General features: G+C 34.2%; 1 long non-coding RNA gene across 2 annotated transcripts in view; it reads left to right on the forward strand.

Annotated features, from left to right (window-relative positions):
• Window positions 1-18,778, forward strand: part of LOC105255346 — a 118,158-nt gene that overhangs the window by 58,336 nt on the left and 41,044 nt on the right. The gene's annotated exons all lie outside the window — the stretch shown is intronic.

An 18,778-nucleotide genomic window follows, 5' to 3' on the forward strand; every position in this document is an offset into this window, starting at 1 on the left:
TTAATGAATATAAAAATAATAACTATATTTTTTGAATATTACAAAGTGATGTCATGAATTTTTATTTTTTTTTGTCAGAATTGTGTTGGATGTATGTTTGTTTGAATTAGATTTTTATTACTTATAATGATATATTGCGTGATGTAAATAAATTGCTATTACGATTGATGAAACTTGTAAAGATAAACATTTGAAAAGAGATAAATCTGTGCCCTACGATTTTAATGAGTAATCTTTTATTTTATCGCATACACACAATATGACGCTCAATAGATGCGTCAGTCGAATTACATTTCCATTTTACCATGCCTGGCACAGTATCGAGCTGTCACGATAAAATATGCATCGCGCGCTTCCGTCATGACACTTCCGTTCGAATAAAATAAATCACGAGCATCGAAATGTGTTTAACGAACAATACGCTTCAACATCGCGCCGCTCATTTTCGCGGTGAAATATCGTTAGAAAGTAGAGCGAAATTTAAAACATGAGAAATATGTGGCAAGAACTGTCATCGAAATTTACATTTTCGTTGCAGTAATATTATTGATTGTTCTCAAAACTGGTGAGAACAAAGAGAGAACAGATCGATGAACGTTTTATTTGTAGAAACGCACGCAGAAGGATTTTGTTTATTTTTTAAACTAATACACATTAATTAATAATTTATTTAATAGTCGTGTGATTATAAAATAATAATTAGCAATTAAACAGAGGAATTTCTACTTTCTTATTATCATTAGCAATCATAATTACATGAACGTGTATTGCGCGTTTGGCCTTATTTACGATTATAATTATATTTATACGATTCCCTCTCCTCCTCTCTCTTCGTCGGCATTTCTCCCGCTTGATCTAACCGTCCTCGAGGATCGTGAAAATTCACCTCGAAAGGGGGTGCCGTTTTACGGGATGGGGGTGCGCGTGGGCTTTTAATGAGAATTGAGGGAAAGTTTCCCGGGGCTTTCCAACGTAGTCGAGAGTACGTCGCGCGCATTATCCTTGGGGACGAGGCGACGTGTCGCCGCGGCGACGACGGCATCCACCTCCGTAACCCGACTCGTCCTTTCTCCCTTTCGCTCTTCCTCCCCTTCCTCCGCTCTCGCAGTGCCATTTTCATTTACGAGGACCTCTCGGACGACGTTAAGTTATTAGCCATGCGGAGTGCCGGCATTAACCGGACGTGGAGGGCTCTCCGCGTGCGAGCGGTATGCCGCCTCGCCGATCAAGATTACTCGCTATGCTAATTATAAGGAATTGCGGACGGCGGAATAAAGGCCTGACGGAATTAGTGGTCGCTTGGTAAATAATTACTTCTCTCATGTGCACTTTGGCCTTGTACGAGCGCACCTTCGACTCGCTGTCATTTTACATAGCGGTTAAAAATAACTCGCATATAAGCTTTAAGTAAAGTTCTTAACTGAACTCTTAGACGAGCTCTCAATAAATGATTGAAAACAGAACTCTGGCTTATTTACAATTAGAAAGATTTAATCTTAATATTTTATTGCGCGTTGAATTAGCCTTGTTTAAAGAAAAAATTTGTTTATTGAACGATTAAAAGATATTTGTTCTTTTCATTTTTCTTACATCAAGTCTAATAGATTAAGATTATTTATTTCTATCTGCGATAGAGAGAGATTTTAAAAATGAAGACGTGCATCAATGCACGTAACATTTTTATTATCTCTTAATAACAGTCGGTACATATTATGTTTGTCATATATTTGTTATCTGATAGACTTTTCTTTTATATTATTTAAACAAGAATATTCCTCGCGTATATTTCTTCTCAAAATTACGACTCAGCAATTTTCTTACGTGCTCGTGCCGCAAATAAATCGTAAGTGAATACACACAATCATACATGACGGGAATGTATTTTAATGCATTTATGATGCATTTGTTAGCAAGAATCTCTTCTAGCCGACGATACGGCATGTCTCGAAGGGGATACGCAAAATGTGCTTTTTCGCTTCTCTTTTCGTGTTTTCCGCCGCGGGAAAGGAGATGGAGATCGAGCATGAGCAGGCAATGACAAGGAGAGTGGAAGATAGGCGCGCTCGGCTGTGTAGTAAATTTTTGTTATTCATGGAATAGCGATTGCTTCCGTTGCTGCAACGAGCACCAACAACCGACGACTAGCGAAGAATACACTAATTTTACCAGCATCGTCATTTTTTCTTGTGCGTCTTTTTTAGCCTTCATCTATTTTCCTCCTCTTCAAATGAAATCATACTTTTTTAACAATGTCAACATTATCTCTATTCCTCGTCGGATGTTTGATACACAAATTACACGTGTATTCAGAAGAATCTTAAGAAATTGAATTCTTAATAATGTACAATATTTTATTCTTTACTTTTTTCGCGTATAAAATATCTTTACATTTCCGCGAGTTTCTTAACTTTTATAATAATATTTTATTGTTTGCTCTTTCTATCATAATTTTATTCAATTCTTAAGCATTCTTTTTTTAATGATGTTAACATCAATCTTTTTGCCAAATTTGTAATTGTCGCGAATATCGGAGAGAAGAACTGAAATGAAACCCTTAATAAACAATTTTCTTGCTTCTCCTTTTCATTGCTTGAGAATGTCGACAAGAAGGGTGCGCCGTCCATCCGTAAACCTTCCCTCGCCCAATCATTATCCGATTCCATTAAGCTACCGTTTAGCTTAAGACACGATCAGGGGCGGTAAGGAAAAGCGCCTCTCAAGGTATCCTCCGACGGCAACGCCGAGGACTTCTTAATCCCTCTTAAATAAGTGCGCGCATCGGCAAAGATGCCGGACGTTTGTCACGCGGTGCTTCGTCGAGGCGCCTTGAGGGTTGCAACGAGGACCATTGGATTAAAACAGATCGCATCGATCTCGAAGCGGCAGTGGACGATGCCAGGAACGGCGGAAGAGAAGAAGCGACGAGAAGAGAGTTTCTCTCTCACTTTCCCTTTTCCCTCTCGCACGCGTCTCCTCTCGTCGAATGTTCTATTAATTCCGCTTGTTCGTTAGTAATGGAAATTATTCTAGCTCTGCGCTGGCGCGCAAATACCTCGACGCGCTTTATTGCCATTTTAATCAGCGAGTACTTTAATTAATTGTCCGTTACATAATTCATAGCGACGTGTCGTTCTGTACGCGGTAGCGTTCGCGATCGCAAACTATGAGCAATTCATAGCATGCCGAATTGGCCGCGGAAATTCGCGTAATAACGGCAATAGCGAACGTATACGTAGCTAAAAAGAATCATGAAAGAACGAAATTGAATGCGTGAAAATAAGAAGCATTCAATTTACGAAACAATGTTTCCTCAATGTTTCTATAATGCTACAATCACTACTACCGCGTAGCTCTTAGAATCTGCGATCATTAACACGAAGTTGATCGCTTCTTAACTAAGCTTTCGCTATCTAATTACTATTTATTCCCATAAGTAATGGGAATAAATTGTAGAAAATATTGATGTTTTGTTTAAATATAAAGTGGATCATAATCTTTTTGTTCGCTTGAGATCTCTGTGGATTCCTAAAGAAAGATCTAAATTAGTATAGTAGCAAATGATTTTGCGACAAAATATTACAAATATTATAAATATTTGATAAAAAATTAAAATAATTTTTAAAAAATAGGCAAATTTTTATTATATTTTTATAATCTAATTTAAAAAAGGGATATATAAAGGGATTGAATCAATATCTAGACATAATTTGAAAATAATAAATTTAATTAACCTATATTGTGTCTGCGAAAATATTACCGACAATCATGAGCGAGTTTTCTATATAGGTAAAAACAAAATAATTTGCAAGCTCAGCAGAAAAATAATTGTTTATTGTAACGGTAAAAGTAAATTGAATGTGTATTGTTAATTGGATCAGATATAATGGCGATAGCCGAGAGATACATAATAATAATATAATATAATATAATAATATAATAATAATAATAGTAACAGCGCTTTATTGAGTTTGATAATATATAGCATGCAAAATAAAATGAATGCGTTGTACAATTATTTAAAATTTCTCTGTTTTGCAATATTTCATATTTTATATATTTATATAGAATAAAATAGTATTATAATAATAGTGTAACGTAGAAAAAAATCGATCGAATTTTTTTAAGGAATGATAGATGACCATCATTTAATAATGCAACTTTAACAGTTGTTAAGTTGCTCTTAATTATATTTGGAAGAAATATTCTTGAGTACCTTTTTTGCTCTTTTTTTCTGATATTGTATTTTTCGATAAATGGTATATAAAATTAATTTTCTTTTAAAATTAAGCTTGTAATATATTTGGATATTATAACTTTTTTTGTATTGATAATCTTTTTTCTCTATATATTTTTTATATATTTTTACTTGATCATATTTTTTGACGAGTTTGCGAAACAGCATGGATTGATATTGATAGAAAAAGAAGCTAATAACGGTCGAAATAAATAATTAATACAAAAGGAGAAGAGGATGGAAAAATAATTCCTATCGACCGAGCGAGATCGCGATATATAAATTCGACGTCGAAAATGATTACCGCGCGATACTTTGCAATAAATCTTTCTCGGTAATAATCGACAGCCCGAGAGTCTCAATTTAATGTCGACGCGCCGAATGTGCCTGTACGAAAATTTAATTATTTATTTGATCTGACGTAATAATACGGGGGCCATCGGAATTAATAAAACGCGGACGGGTGGTATACGGCTAGTGCGTTTTAAACATTGAGATGCATTAAATCCCTTTAAAACCGGTCATCGTTCATTTATTTAATTAAAACGCCCGGCTCGTTGCGCCGCTTTTCACAATTTAACATATTTAGTTTGAAGAATGCTAAACATGATACTTCGTTATGCGGCGAATTAAAAGAAACGGTAATTTTGCGAATAAATGTCGATGCGAACGAGCATTAATCGATCTTGCCGCGCGGACTGTTAATAACAAATTTCCGATAAAAGCGCCAATACAATGGCGGCAGTAATAAATTTACTGAAATTCGCGCGATATCCGCCCACGAATTACTGCAGAACGTTGGAATATGCCGCGTCTTTCAAAAGCGCAACACATACGAGCGAATCATCGATTTTAAATGGAATCGTGTTTAAACATTCTGACTCCTGTGAAAATTAAAATAACATATTCGATAAAATATTAATTGCATAATTGAAGTCGGAAAGTTTCAAACAAAATCATTATTTGACTTTTATTGTACACATACAGACTACTGCATAGTACATAAAATTTATGTATTATATATATGCAATATTATTAATTATTTTTTATATATTAAAAAGTCTTTTTTACAAAATATTTTTTTAAATATTTTTTTTAATTCATTCATTTATCACGATTATCATTTGAAATAACTTTCAATAATTGATTAGTTGCTTCCGCGTTCTATTATCGCGTAATAATATATATTATAGTTAAAATTGAAAATGCAATTGTAACATTTACTACAGCATTAAATATGTTCAGTAATATCTAATTTTATTTTTTGCAAGCGTTACATAGTAATTATGAAATTGAAATTTGTTAGAAAAACGAGAGCTTCTTCCTTAGCACAGTGATGTTTGGTGATACTTAAATAACTGTCCGTGGCATATAATTAAAGGCTATTTTCAGATTAATATAAGAGGATTTAGAGAATTACGAAAGAAAGCGTCGCGTCACACTTTCCAACTTGCGCGAAAATCGCTTTAACTCTGTTCCGAAACTTTAATCTTCTTTCAGTTCGCGGAAAACTGAAGTTTAGGATATAAAACGATAGATGCAGCCGTCTTGCATTTTGATAAGATATCGGCCGGTGAAAAACGCGATTATGTGAAATTTATTCAAGAAGTAGTTTCCAAGAATTGTCATGTTAAATGCGGAATTCATTAATTTTGTGATAGCATCATACATCATTCAGCGTATGTCATTCTTTATAGCATATTATCCAGTATCATTAGTTATTAAAATAAAATATTTAATTTCTATCCTATAATTGTATTTATAAAAATTAATATATACTATTTATAAATTTGCTCAAATAATTTTTTTACACTCATAAAACATACAAGCAAAATTATTCTATTAAAATTTAACATGAAAAACATCAAGATTAACTTATAATAATTTACATAAAATTTACACATATAAAAGCTCTCTTTTTCTTTTTCTGCATTAAAAATATAAGTACAGAGAAAAATCATAATTCTTCTCATATGCAATACATATATATGCTCGTACGACAGACCAAATTTTCATTTGCCGCAATTGTTTAACAATGTTTTAATACAATATGCAACTTCAAGATGGTTGAAAATGCGCTCTAATAACTTTTAATCGAAGTGACGCGTCAGCTGATACGTCATTTTAGCTTTCCCTTGTGTGCATCTGCCATGTTTACGGATGGTTCGTCAGCGAGCTCTGCTGCGGCTTTAAAGCTGGCTGCCAGTGTTTGATGATCCCCGACGACGACATCGCTTCTGGACGACTAAGGTCACTCTCGAGGCCGACGCCCGTCAATCAGAATCGTTTCCCCTGAATCAACGTGTCCTCGCTGGACAGGAGACGGAGGATAAGGAGGAGGCAGATGCCTTTCTATTTGAACAAAGATCACGGATTGTCTCGTAGCCTAATGAGATTCTCCTTGTCTCCGCGATTTACGCGATATTACAACGGCGAAGACAACGAAGGATTTCGTGAAGGGGAGAAACTTAGTCCTTGTTAGCGAGGCTTTGTACGGGTGCAGATAATGGCAGGTGTCAATTTTTTGATGAGATCAAAGCTTATCCTTTTCACGTCTATCAATCCTTAAGCTTCCGACGAATTTCATGTGTCAATTTTTAACTTTACAGTTGACTGACTTTTGTCATATTTTGAATGAAAGGTTTAGATAGTCTAAAGAGTATATTTAAATAATTGTATATATAATGTATGTATAATGCTTCGCGAAAACATTTTGAAATTTAATAGTAAAAAATATTTTTATGTTAATTAGTAAGAGGAAATTAGATTCATTAAAACATTCCCGATTCCCGAAATGAAACTAAGTTATAAATTTTATTAAAACTAAGATATGAATTTTTAGAGAATTTGATCTTTAAATTTTTTGCTTTCTTATGCTTATCTGTGTAACATATTCCTAGATACTAAAAAGAAAAAACAAAATACGAATATAAAATAAAGAAAATACTTTATACTCTGTACATGTTAGCTCGAATGAATAAAATATAAAAAATGCTTTAAAATATAAAAAATGCCAGTCAAAATAATTACTAGTAACCGTAAACTTAAAAGAAAGATTAAAATATATAAATATCTCTTTCTATCTATCTTTTTCTCTCGAATGAGTTTGTCAGTTTTAAATCAGTCATTTATATGTTGAAGACTAAATAATAAATGATAATTAGTATATCATAAGATAGTATATCATAATAGATATATCATAATAAGATAATATATCATAATAATAAGAAGCCCTTTTCGAAACTATTTTTTGAATTGTTGAAAGTTTAACTCTTTCGTTAATTCTCGTCCTTGATTTTCACAATTATAAATCTCCAATTACAAAGCCACATATATGCACAGATAGTGAATGCACGTTCTGATCTCTCCGCTATTAAAAGTGCAAATACACGTCAACCTGGGACTTAACGATAACAAACTATAAATAACTCTGTTTTACAGAACAAAAATAAAACATTTTTAGACGACGAACATATCGGAAAGGGATAATCGAATATAGAGAAAAAATATAGACGTCGCGGACGAACTTTGCGCACGCACAAACGTCAGGACAAACAAAACCAATCAAGTTACATCCCCGACGCGCCTTACAAATTGCAAAGTGAGAACGCCACCGACTGGCGCGAGTAAACGAACTGAAGCGACGCTTCTTTTCCCGAGGGAGCACCCGGAGGATAAATAAGGATCAAGGTTCTCCGCGTGGCCAGGATCTGCGAGAAACGATGGATGGGTCCTCGTCGTTGTCGGTGCACGAAGCTCGTGTTTTCTTCGACTTTTCATCAGCCGCGAGAATGGTTTTCCATTAAGGCGTTCGAATTGGCGGAAGAAATGAAGACGGGACGAACTCGGCCGAGGATGCGGAAACAGGGACGTGGAACGAATTCGCCGGGGACAAGTGGTTAATTACGGTCGTCGGCTATAAGCCAAGTTCTCGTTTTAAATCGTCAACCGGGGCTCAACTAGCTCGCGAGAGCTACTTGTCGCGACTCTTGCGCTTTAAAGGCAAAGCCAATTAAATATAGCGATCTTTGTAAACGGTCGCGTTGCGCTACTTTATATCCTTTATACAAAAGCAGATATAAATGAATCGAAGGATAAACATGGCACAATACATGGACGGATATCTTATAAAGTCGAGCGGTAAATTTGCATTCGACATTAAAATCTGACTCGATTATCGGTGTCTTTCAATTTATTGGATATTCAAGTAATATCTAAAAATTGTATGCTTGAAATGATATCTCTCTCGAAAGATAATTAAATATTACTAAATATATATAACACATATGATGTAATTTTTTATAACTAATTAGTAAGAGATATCTTCTTTGTCGATTATATTTACTAACTACTGCAGATATTTAGTTCACACTTCATTCATCGTGTGTGAATTAGGTTCTCGAAATTAATTATATCGATTAATGTAAGTAGAATACTGTGACCAAAGTGGAGTGAATAAACGAGGAAGAGGACAACGACGTGTTCGACGCCGCGTTCGATCACCAATTAGCGGCGGTTCCTTTTCGGCGGCTTTTCTTTTTCCCCGCTTGCATCTAGATAGTGGGATCATAACGAATCGTCCGTCGATGTCCGCCGCGAGGTATCATCGGAGAAAGAAAGAGAGAAAGAGAGAGAAAGACGAACTCGGGAGGAGAAAAGAGAACCAGTTTAGGACCGGTCGCGAAGAGATGGAACGGCCAAGCGTATCCACCGATCGGATTCAAAATTGATATTCCTTTCGTGGGCTGACCGACTGCGATCTCTCGAAAAAATCGCAGAAGACTTTGGTGCGCGTCTCTCTCCTCTCTCTCCCTTTCTCCTTCGCCCTTCTGGCAAACGACAGCTGCTGCGACCGCTGCCAAGACGCATCGTTACCACGAGCGATAACACAATGGCCGCCGTTCTTCCTACGCGGTTATCACGCGCCGATCGCCAAGAGCGCCGATCCTCGGGAAATTATGGACTGTCACGATGCGCTCTCGATAACTGGCCTGAGGACGTCCGCGGATACACCCGGCTATCCCCGTGTCGTCCCGAGATTTCGTCGCGCGACGATTCTTCGATAAACCGCTTTTGGCGCGGCCTTGCACGGCCGAGCGAAGCGAAACGACGGGGAACTTGCGTTATGCGGAACTTCTCGAATTTCAGATCCCACTCCTTAATATTTTGAGAAACTTGTCATAAAATTTCATAAATTTCCGAAACCTAATAATGGCTAATTTGAAAAGATTATAATTTTTAATTGTACATTATTATTATTAATTTAATTATACATTATAAATAATCAAATAATATTAATTTATATTATAAATAATCAAAATAATAATAATTATATATTATAAATAATCAAATAATATTAATTTAATTATACATTATAAATAACCAAATAATAATAATAATAATATAAGAATCTATGCACAAATTTAATACTTTAAGATTAATTTAATTACCGAAAAGTTTAATTTAAATTTATAAACGAGATTACATTTTCGCGTTTCGTGCAATGTTTGAAAGTATAATAATACAATATTAATATTCACGTCAGATTGACTTGTATACAACACAATCCGGAGTAGAAAAAAAGGAATCTTACGAATCCGCATGATGTCCTAAAAACGGAAATATCGAGCCGAAAGAATTATTATGATGATTTCTTAGAAGACGTCAATTCTTCCAACTAACGCATCTTTTATCTTTATACGTCCAACATAATTTTAATAGCATATCATCGTTCGCTCTCGTGGTATTTTAATTTTAATTTTGAGCGTGTCGAGATGTGTTTGCACAGCATTTTAATTGGCTTCGATTGATTGTCGAACAGAGGAGAAGCGCTTGATAATTACGAGAGGCGGATTTATTTATTAATTGTTTACATACCTGAATGAGACCTTTTCTCGATTGATTCTCGCTTTGTTCCATTGTCGATAATTCTAATAGTAATTATATATACAATTATACGTACTTAGAAGACTTTGTTTGTGTGTGGTTCTCTAATTTTAAGTTCTTAAATTTTAGTTGCTGAAATTTTCCTTAAAAAATTTACTTCAGAATATATGTACATACACACAAACACGTAAAAATTCCTTCTTAATTTTAGAATTTTATCTCCACATGCCTCAGTGCATGCAGTTTAAATTTCTCATTAAAAGAAATTATGTGACAAACTAAATATCTCTTTCAAGAAGACACGAAAGCATCCTTCTGAAAGCCTCTCGAAAAACTCATATTTTTGAAGACGTATCTCATGTAATTTACGATTGACAGCTGAGATATTCGAATCTCAACGGGACATATGTATCCTTTGACGTGCATCGATGAACATTCACCTTGCGGCCCTTCCCATTGACTTATTTCACGATATCGTCGGAATTCCATCATCACGTTTCCACTTTTACCCGCGTGGCACTCAGACTTGATATTTAATTAACGACAGGCCAGCGCGATTCGAGAACGATATATGTATAAAAGGCGTCTCTGGAAATTTGCATCTCCATTCAAGTCACGTCGCGTGTGGCTCTTACCCACACTCTTGTCTATGGTCACCATTCGCGCACGTTAAGTCTCGATGGTCAATACTTAACGAACGATATCGTAAAATTCCGATCACCGTTCGCCGGATCAGAATACGTCAGACCGGCTTAAATGGAAATACTCGTGATTAAAGAACGAGACAAAGAACAGCCGCCAAAAAAGAAACGTTATTTATTCAATGAACTCGTATATTTCTACAAAAATGTATCATCCGTACGCTACATTTTATTTCATATGTTATATTTTTGTAAAATAAAAAAACGATTTTTAAAATCTTTATTAACGATTGGATCGAATTAGATCAATTAAGAAGATTAATAGAAAATTAGAGCAAAGAAGTTTATTCGCTAACTTTATTTGTGAATAACATACTGACATTGTAAAAATACTTTAGAAAAACATTATATAACATATTTTTTTCTAATCTAATAAACTACAGTAACAAGATGAAGAATCGAACGTCTGTAAAGAAACACTTGAATTCGACGAAGAATTTACCATTAAGATTTTATATACGGCGAAGAAATGTGACGTCAATATATTTTTGTCTTACATTACATCTTTCGTTTTCGGAGATTTGAGCAGCCCATTTACTTTATGGACGTACAAACGAAGGGATCGTAAAGTCACGCGGACGTCACATTGACTCGCTGGCTCGCTCGCGCGAAGAACGTCGGAGCGACAAAATCGTAATCTCGGCGACACGTCGGATAATTATTCGGATATCCTCGAGAGAAGAATGCCCGAGGTATCTAGATACCTTTAATGGGGCAAGCTTTCAGCCGCTTATCTGGCCAAGGCTCACTCAGGCTTTTACCCAGTCCCGCTCTCACCCGCACAGATAAAATACACTCGTAACACATCCTCTTCCACTTCTCCCCACTTGTCTTTTCCTGCCGCCGATATAATTAACCGCTATCACCACGAGAGCGAACGGTCCCCGTTTTTCTGCCCTTTTTTCGCCGGATCGAAATTCCATTACGAACCATTTATTTTATGCGTGCGTGATCGTCGTCCTTACGAGGAGAAAGCGGACGCGGTCCCGATAAGGGACGTCGGCTACGCCCTGGACTAACGTCGTTACGTTTGCGAATGAACGTCGCGAGAGGAGAAACGGTAAAGTTCTGGTAAATGGGAGATGCCCGGGGAATTGAAGCCCAAGGGTCTTCTCTTACGGGGATTGTCATCTTAAGTTTGAGAAAATCGTGCTTTCGAAAATGCAGCTCATCACACTCTCTATTCGCTTATAGAATACATAAGAAAGACTTTTGAACAAGCAAGATTTTTAACGTCACCTTTCAATTATCGTATGAGAGAAATTAGTCTTAATTATTAGAATAAATATTTTTAACAAAGGGGAGATGATCTCATTTTCATAATTTAATTTATTATTTTTCTGTGACATTTTAATAATTTTATAATGTGGTCATTTTTTTGTTCTCTATTTTGAAAGCAAGTAATGATTGATACAAGTGTCATTGCATAATTAATAATGAAAAAAATTAAATGAGAAAATAAAATAACAATGATGTAGCAATAATTCATAACTAATTACAATTCTAAATTGCGAAGCTACATTACGACGCACACGATAAATTACGTAAATTATCTTAATGCTGTATCAATACAGTATTGTATGGCAAAGTTATTACGTCAGGAATTTACTCCAATATTGTGTACATGTAAATTAATTAAAACGGATTGACAGGACGCGAGATTGTTCGCTGGGCAGCTCGATTTCCACATTCGCCGCGGCTAATAAACCTTAATTAACGATCGCTATCTCGGATAATTTTCCTGGCGCATACCGATCGCGGGACTTCAACGTAAGTTAATCAACGTTCTGTTGGTAATAAAAATAGCGATTTTTCCACGCTGACGAGGAAATGACCTTCATCACACATATATAACGTGAGAATCCTTCGACGGTGTGGTTCGACCATTTCATTTCAAAATAGGAAAATATAATAAGCTGATGCTCGGAAATGCGTAATTTAATATTTTTAGCCGGTCAAGAGCCAACTCGAAGAGTGACTCGCACAGTCCATCCGTCTCCGAGAGTTCATCAATCTCATGGGAACACGGCTAATCCTACGGGATTATGTAACGCCGCAGTGTTTAAGCGCCGAGCCTCTAAAACTCCGCTATGTTCGCCTAGATTTAGTAAATTTCCCGCGACTTATCTAGTCCATTTATCTAGTACATTTTTATCTATTTTTATTTATTAGATTCGCATGTTTGCAGCTCATTGCTTATTTACTGTCGATGAATTTATAGCTAGTAATAAATAGTTAGTAATCGATTAATTAACTTCAAATTTACATGTTTGAAATGTGTTACAATTTTCAATATATATTTTTGCAAAGATATTTTTTGTATTACATGTGCATTAAATCATATACTTAATCATACATATAATCTTGACTACAAGAAGAATACATAAAATATTTTAATAAATTTTAATATATAAAAGTAGCGTTTAAAAAATAAAAATAAAAAATACAAAGGTTTTAAATTTTTACACTGAAATATAATAGATACTGCAATAAATATTAATATATCTTGAAAACTGATTACAATAAATAAATTTTATTATTACCTAATCATAAATAAATAAATTTTATTATGATTTATGTTATCATGAAGAGCTTTTCGAATTAATAGATATTGTATTATTCCGTTCACTATATCACTAGAGAAAGAGATCGATGTATGCTCGATAAATATATGCTGCACCATCTTGTCAGATACGTATTATCATGTCATCTTGAAAAATCTTGATATAATGAGAATTATACTGTTGAACCAATTTTAAGTAGTTATATTTTTGAAATTTTCTACGCATGAAATTTAATTGACAGGAGTCGTTTAAAAGACTGCAAAAAGAAGAGAATATTTTGTAATGATATTATTTAAAAAAAAACTACAATTTTTTTAAATACTTTTTTTTCTTTCCTTGATATTTCAGAGAAAAATGCATTTTTCAACATTACTCTAATCATTTCAATTCATAAAGCAATTTTCTGTAAAAGCACTTGTGATAAGAAACAGCATTTTATCTCTCAAATAACAACGTATATCATAAAAATTTCTGCTCTTTATTAAAATCAAATAGATTAGAGGCACCCGTGTCCTTATAATAATAACCAGATGCAATATAATATTTATTATAAAATTACTATATGAAGATATTTATATATTACTGCTACTGCTACTTTTATGCATTGTTATATCATTATTTCGTGATTGTAACATAAGATACTCTCTTTTTCTCTCCTCGCTATCTTGCTGTGAAGCATGTATTATTTCTGTCAGAGCCATTCATGAAATGATGAATCTTTTCAGATATACTCCTTTTATTTATTGTCTCTACAATATCTCTGCAGTACGCAAGCTGTTACTCCGCTTCCGGCGCCGATCAGAATGTTTCTGCATGCTTTGTAAGACCGGTCTTCCGCATAGGAGCTTCGGTATCTCGTGGTTACTTGTAAAAAAAAAGAGTGTAGATACGATTGCGGTTTATATCCGCCGCGGTGCGAAACGTCTTCACCGCTCTTACCCTCCCTAGCAAACTAGAAAGTATCAGAAGCAACGGTCCTTATCAACTTCCTGGAAGTCATTAATGTCTAGTGATACTAATTAAAGAGATGCGTGGGCATTTTGTCATTGTTTGTACGTTTCCGGTGAATTTTCCGGTAATCTGCTACATCGCAATTCCAACTATCTGCACTGAAAGAGATAAAATCCTGTTGTGACGCTATCTTTGTGCTAAATAAATCGAGATTTATAATTAATGCGCGATATCGGTCGAGGAAAATCCAAGAAAAGTGAACTTTCCGCGGATTCGATCCCACATTAAAATCCAGGTGCATTGATTTGCATGTCGATATTGAGCAAAATACAATTGTAGAATACAAACGAAAATATTGTCGAAGACAACGTGAAGTTAAACTAACAATAAGAGAACAAACAATGTTCGAGTCATTTCTGGCATTTCCAGGAATTATTTATGTAGTATATTTTAATAATTCGTATAATAATTTAGGAAATAAAGATAGTTTTATATAATACTCTCTCTATTAAGTGCAAAAAGATTATATCAATATGTTAAAAGATTGTGAAAAAGAACAAATCTCTTTTAATTTTCTTTGGAAGTCGTAACTTGAATTTTCAACATTAAAATGTATAGAAAAATATATCCATCAAATATAAAATAAAATCACACATATAATAATGTTTATGCTGAAAATATTCCAGTTTCTAATATAAAATCGACTGTTAATAGAATTATTCTTTTCTCAAACGTGTACCTTTCTCCAATAATTATTCGCTATTCCACTCGTTTCAGTCTCTCCCAATTTCAATGATCCCAGAGGTTACCGAGATTCCCGGAGTCAAGCTGGCTTCGGTCCACGGAAGGCATGTCTCAATATTTGGGAAGATATAATCGGCTTATAGTCTCGAGCCGGTAACTTAGGATCGGACCCTACCTGTTCGCATTCGTATTCCACCAACTTGACACGTGAACGGTCCGGATATCTTTCCAGGAGAATAAGTAAGAGGAAGAGTTAGAGAAGGAGATAAGGGAGAGAAAGGGAGAGAGAGAGAGAGAGGAAGAGATGAAGAAGGAGAGAGAACACGAGAAAGGGGTGAAAGGGGGAGAGAAAGAGAGAGGCGGTAGGAATGAGGGCCCCGAACGTCGTATCGACTCGGTAAGGAACACGAGATTTCAATTACTCGGCTACCATTTCATCAAACCAGGACTTTAGCTCTCCCTCGTGCCCGCAGAATCCTCCGGAGAAGCCGCCATGTCACCTTTAACGAACGACGAACGATGGACGAGACTGCATACCGGACGATTTCGTTCTTCTCTCTCCTCTTTCCTCTTCCTCCCCCTTTTCCTTAGCCCTTCTTCTTTGTCGGTTTCTGAGACCTTATGGAGATTATTCGAGGAACTCATAAATTTATTTTTCTTTTTTTTGAGCCACGTAATTTCCGGATAGAGGACGTTTCAAGCGTGCTAAACTTTTTTGACTTCTTAGAAGATTTATTTCCTTGATGGATTTTACTTTTCGAAATTAAGTTTTTTCTAAATACACATTTTATCGTTGAATATTTATTAAAAATTCCATGCTTTATTAAAAGCTTGATATGTAATCCACAGAAATTATTTAATATTCTAGCAGTGTCAGTTCGAGTTTTACAATCGTAACTGTGAATTGCACGGCTTTAGTTAGTTAAATTATAAATTAAATAAAGCGGAGAATCTCGAACTCTGTCATAATTAACAAGTTATAACAAAAAGCTAACATGTCGACGTACAGTGACAGGTATAACTGTCATGTTAAAATTCATTCTGCGAAATTCGTATATCCGATTATGTTCGTTTTTAATAATAATAATAAGTTGGTTACTGCTATGTATTTTTAATTTTCAGTCGTGGAAAGACCTTAAGCATTTGAGAACATTTCAAATTTTATTCACATTCTAACAAAAAAGTTATATGAAATAAAATACTGTTAAATGTAGTGCTTTTCCATTTAATTTTCGTAATTGTTCGTCAACGTATTAGAATCGTTTCCGTGAAGAGAGATCTTATTCATTACCTGATTTCAACTCGAAACGTTTTTTTATTTTGCAACTTCTGTTGTAGATAACCGATCGTAAATCTCACTTATCTAGCAGGAAAGTTTTGCAGGACATTATTATTATGCTCTAGTCTAAAACTGGGTGGAATTAAAGAAAAACAACGTCGGCCATAGTTTAAATGTGCCATCGATAAGCTTGCGGATTGAGCTTATTACTTTTTAATTAACGGTCAACCCATTTGAGGCTTGTTCTTATAGATGGACGAATCATTTTCCTATTTTCTTTTTTTATCTTTATCCTTTTATTACTAATTGTTAAACGATGAAAGGAAGGACATAATTTCGGAAATCATCATTTGTTAAAAATAGAATATTGTATAAGAGAAAAATTATATATATAATTTAGTAAAATTAAATTAGTAATTTTCATGCAATCGCATCAACAGAAATATTTGAAAAGAAATCTTATATTTTTTATTTTCTTCAATTATGCATATAATGATAAAATTTCATAGTAAACAAAAATACAATACTAGGTGTTTGAAAACAAAATATTTTGTATATTTAAAAATTATATTTAAAAATTAATAGACACTAAATTTTTTAAGTGGAAAAGAAATAATGTACTGTTTTACGGATTGTCTCATTCATAGATTCTCTGCTAAATATCTAATACTTATAGATCATCCATATCCGTTTCCTTTTTTACAAATCGCATCGAGATGTATAATAATAATAAATTTATCGAGTCTGACGGAAATGTATTGCATCTATTAAAGTGCATCCTGCGATATATAAATTGTCGAACCAGATAAAATCAGCTCGCAAAACGTAATAAAATCATAATGAGATTGTGTGAACGGGATACGTGGGCCTCAATTATTTCGACAATTATTTTACTCCGGAGAAAGGGATATTTTTCGCGGAGGAGGGAAAAGCTAGCATTGTGGATTTAAAGCAACAGCATCGGAGGTTTTTTATACCTGGAATTATTTTACGATTTTATAGAAAGAGACCACGTTTCCACGATTTGAATTTTATAAAGGACATACGTATCCCATCACTCTCTTATTCTCTCAGTACTGTTACACCTCGGTATAATCTCTAGAAAGAAAAAAATGTGCACCTATTCCGTGAGTATTTGGTTCGCAAATACGCGTCTCATCGATGATTAATCGCGAATTAACTACGTGGATTCGAGCTCGTACCCTTCGCGAATGAGTTCGAAATTAAAAGTATGCAATGTTTATTATGCCAATATATGCATATTTGTGTATTGTGTATTGAATATATGAATCTGTACTTTGAATATTTATTCACTCATGCATTGATAATTCTTAAATATCATAAGGTTAATCCGTTGTTGACAATCGACATGGTGTTACTGTAGATAATGTTTCATATGCATTTGAAAACTATAGTAATAATATTTAATTATTATTTGCTTTTATATCAAACAAATATTGCGATATATCAAACTGTATTAGTTAAATATTTATATGTATCATTTTTTATAATGAAATTAATGTAACATCCTTTTTTTTTTGTCAAATAATATATGTTAGTTTAATGTTGTACAGAATAAGATGCGACTAACGCAATAGCGTTTTTAAAAGTTTGTTCTCTTAATTAACGATTTGTTTGTTGAGTACTGGTTATGATGGCGTCATTCTTATGAAAAGCGCATCAACCCGGTAATATCCTCAGTATTCTCGCGAAATATAATTGCCGGTGGAGATATTTAAGACGTCGTTTTCTTTTTGAAGCACATACATCCTTTCTCTTTTCTCTGGGCTTTTCTCTCATCCGCCTGGTCTCCACCATAATAATTGCAACGATCAGAACGACGAATGCAGAGTCATTCTCTCTCCACACGCTGTTACATGTTTCAGCAATGAAATAATCAGTTAATTTCACGACAAACCGCTCTCACCCTTTTTACAACGAACTTTAAATATTTCATTATTATACATACGCCAATAAACAAATATGTTATTTACTTGCATTCATCGTTCGCTTTTAATTTAAGTTGGTTAGTACATGTCGTTTGTTGGATATTTATTTATGGAGAAAATAACTTTAATTATGGAGAATTTATTTATGGAGAAAATAACTTTAATTAATATGTAAACTGCTCATTATATGAATAGTCGATATATGTTATGTAACATTTATTATACATATTTATGCATCTTTCTAGTTTAATAATATATAGATATATATATATGTGGAAATGAACACGAATAACTATTTCAATGTATTTAATAGTTACTGATGCGCCATGTTTCCTATTATTGTTTCAATATACGAGTAATATAGCGTAGACTGTATTGATGTCGATTAGTTAAATAATATTTAATTGATTCTCTGTCGCAGATAATCTCTTGTTGTTGTTGATACCTCTGTTGCAGATAATAATACTGAT

This window comes from Camponotus floridanus, unplaced genomic scaffold (assembly GCF_003227725.1).
Source record: "Camponotus floridanus strain SB8 unplaced genomic scaffold, Cflo_v7.5 scaffold10, whole genome shotgun sequence".
Lineage (NCBI taxonomy): Eukaryota > Metazoa > Arthropoda > Insecta > Hymenoptera > Formicidae > Camponotus > Camponotus floridanus.